At 41.5% G+C, this 3782-nt stretch overlaps 1 long non-coding RNA gene across 1 annotated transcript in view; it reads right to left on the reverse strand.

The window, feature by feature from the left end:
* Positions 1-3782, reverse strand: part of LOC118423772 — a 5079-nt gene continuing 1297 nt past the window's right edge. The window contains exons 3-4 of the long non-coding RNA XR_004832109.1: positions 1238-1272; positions 1-59 (exon numbers count right to left, since the gene is read on the reverse strand). This is a non-coding gene — a long non-coding RNA (uncharacterized LOC118423772). The remainder of the gene's footprint in view (positions 60-1237; positions 1273-3782) is intronic.

The raw sequence follows: 3782 nt of genomic DNA on the forward strand, positions 1-3782 counted from the left end.
GCTGCGCCGACGATGGTCCGCACTATTTCTTGGATGTGGGCGTCTGCCGAGCAAATCGTCTGTGTAAGATAATAGACAGGAGTTATAAAGAAAGTCATCAACGCGGTCAATCAACACTGCTTGATATCACTAGGTTAAACATGAATGTTTGGATAGTCCAAATACCCGACTTAGTCTAACACAATTAAACTTGAGTAACTTTGAATCTTAAGCTCACGAGAAAAACTGCCTCTTTCCATACTAATCAGAAAAGGGGCTTTTTGTCAATGAGACCCAGCAATAAGAATAGAACTACCTAGAGCTTTATCATCTTGAACTGTACTTAAAATAAAGGTCTTCTTCATTGATAAGGTTCTTCATAACGTACAATAAAGGTCTTCTTCATTGATACTGTGATGGATTAAGTAGCTTAGTTTGCCATGTCAAAATCAATATACAGGTACATGTATAATGGTACACCCAAGGCCACCCCACAAACATATCCTTTTTTTTTCTAATTCTATAATTACCAGGTTATCAACCAGGTTAAAAAAGGAGAAATTAACAAAACAAAGACAAGTTAAGTTTCTTATAACTGGGAGTACAGTGAAGCATTGTTATGTATTTTTTGGTAATGCCTCAAATTATAAAAGGCACCTGCTTTCCAATGGGAACATTATGCAATTTTACCATTCTGCCTGATTGAAGATTAACTACATTAAAAACAAATTGGATGCGTAATAGCCAGCAATTACAGATACACAAATTGTGGTCTACTTGTTGGCAGAGGTAACCTTATCCAGAGGCTAATACAGGCATAGTATTCAGTTTCTCTGCACAAGATTTCATGTACTGTGCAGTCGGAAAACTGGATGAAATATACCTGTCATTCATCCACACCGTTATGAGTTGGCTTGCAACAACAAACATAACATAATGAAGTTCATTATGCCTCAGCACTTACAAAGGCAGGGATATCTGTGGTCGCCTCCTTTGGTCAATATTGACCATGGTAAATCCTAATTGATATCAGCCCTACAGCGTTGACTATGGCTAAACAGTCCTATACGAGAATGGGTCATCACAACCACAGTAACGTTGCGGGAATGTTGCAAGCAGTTTATAACGGGACATTTAACGCTACTGGTACTGGTCACGCTATCATAGTCAAACAAGTTCTAACTTTGATCGTTGGGTGTGGGTTTTAAAACCAGCAAAAGTGTTCTGTTACGAACAGTTGAAACAACACCACACTCACCTTTGGGTCTGCCGAGTTGTCAGCGGTTGAATCTCCTGTGGAAAACAACAACTTGAGGTGAGTGAAGTTCTGCAAGGACATGTGACCCTCTTAAGGGAATTAAGATTTACCTTTAAATGTTAAAAAATGGGCCAAGCTTGTAGGGGCAAACAAGACTTACCTGTACAGGGATATGTCACATGAGAATAGATAGTGACAGTACTATGTGTCTTCTACGTGACCAGGTGTCAAAGAGGTTATGATGTCACTTATGCATTAGTCTGTGACCAGTTTTTTTAAAGATACGTATGATAATTATATTAATATTTTGGTCATTCTGTATCGGGGGGGGGGGGGGGGGGGGGAGGAGGTGTCTAATTTTGGGGCCCCTTCCGTCTTCCTTTGAAATCAGAGAGGGCTGTTTGTGTCTCACATTTTTGTGACAGGTGGCCCTTGGTGAAGTTGGTCGAAAAATGAAGAAAGTTGATTAAAGCCAGCTACAGGATTATTGCAAAACTGCGGCTGCCTGTTGTATTCGAATAACTATAGAAAATTTGTGGATGTCAAGATGTGCAAAATTATGTACAATGTAGTTTCATTGCAGTTGTATGTTACCAAAGTGCTGTATCATCTCTTAACTTTTAGAAAAAATATTTGTGCATAAAAACTTTGACATCATCCATATGGTCAAAAGGTCATCTTCAGAATTTTGTCATGCCCAGCTGTCAATATTCACTACTACTACATTCTTAATTCTATTTGAGAAAACAATGGGGAAGGTCAAAATGCCAATCAAGCCAGGAAGGAAACCTTAAGCACAACTTTTTAACAAAAGAATTAAACACGTGCAGACTAGGGCTGCGTACCTAAACATAAAATCAGGTACCGACACAGGTACCAGGCACAGAGGCTTTACATACAGGTACCTGTACCTATACCTGCACCTGTACCCGAACAAAAATCCCCATTTGAATGAACATTGCGTATAACTATGTGGTCCCTAGAAGTCACTTTGGTCAAGTTTGGTGTCGTAATGAGGTCAGGAGATGGCTTTGATTTCAAATGTCAGTGTTTCGTTTTACGTCTTTTCCAGTTCTAAAGTTATGTCTTTGTGGTAGGATTTATGCATCTTTCGTCACAAAATAAGCAAATACTTTTTTTTGGTTTAACGCTATCGGTACTTTGGACTATCGGTACTGCGAGTCCGACGAGTGCCTTTACCTACTTTGGACTTGTACTGAATGGATTTTAGCAGTACCGTACTGGTGCAGAGTACCGGTACACAGCCCTAGTACAGACTACTGAATAGGGTAAAACTAAAAGAAAGAAATGAATGCTGACTAGTTTGCGACCAGCAGTCGAGCCTGCAGGGGCTGGCTGTGATGGGCGTGGGTGGAAAGACTTGTCTTTGGAAGACTGACGGAGGGATGAGCGGAAGCTGAAACTGGAGCGTGACGACTGGGTAGAAGGAGCCGCCTCCAGGGCAGGAAGGGCACGAAAGCCTTGGACAGGAGAAGCAAGTGACACAAACACAGAACACAGGGGGTGGAAGAATGAACACAAGACAGAAGGGGAGGGGGAGAGAAAATACGGAATTAGAGCTCAGAAGGGTGGGAAACAAAATGACAGGCAAAAGTGACAGAAGAGTACTTCCTGACATGTATCAAGACTTATAAAAACAAACTGATACTTAACATGTGCTTAATGTATAAAAGAGACTTGTTTTCTTGACAGGCGTTTCTGTTCATGAACATGGAGATCATTAGCATTACATAAATTCGGAAAACAGACTGATCTAAACGCATGACCTGTTGCTAATGTATACGGCAGATGGACATTGACGTATGGCTGATGTATATGGCAGATATACACTGAGCTATGACTGATGTGTGTGCCAGATGGACACTGACCTATGGTTGGTGTGTGTGGCAGATGGACACTTAGCTATGGCTGATGTGTGTTGCAGATGGACACTGACCTATAATGGATGTGTATGGCAGATGGACACTGACCTACATGTATGGCTGATATGTGTGGCAGATGTGCACTGACATATGGCTGATGTATATGGCAGATAGACACGGACCTATGGCTGATGTGTGTTGCAGATGGACACTGACCTATGGCTGATATGTGTGGCAGATGTGCACTGACATATGGCTGATGTATATGGCAGATAGACACTGACCTATGGCTGATGTGTGTTGCAGATGGACACTGACCTATGGCTGATGTGTGTTGCAGATGGACACTGACCTATGGTTGATGTGTGTAGCAGACGGACACTAACTTATGGCTTGTGTTAGGGCACATGGACACTGACCAATGACTGATGTATAGTGCATATAGACACTGACCTAGTGTGGGTTTTGTATAGTGCAGATAGACACTGACCTAGTATGGCTTTTGTATAGTGCAGATAGACACTGACTTAGTGTGGCTTTTGTATAGTGCAGATAGACACTGACTTACAATGTAGTGTGGCTTTTGTATAGTGCAGATAGACACTGACTTAGTGTGGCTTTTGTATAGTGCAGATAGACACTGACTTACAATGTAGTGTGGC

Source organism: Branchiostoma floridae, chromosome 10 (assembly GCF_000003815.2).
Source record: "Branchiostoma floridae strain S238N-H82 chromosome 10, Bfl_VNyyK, whole genome shotgun sequence".
NCBI lineage: Eukaryota > Metazoa > Chordata > Leptocardii > Amphioxiformes > Branchiostomatidae > Branchiostoma > Branchiostoma floridae.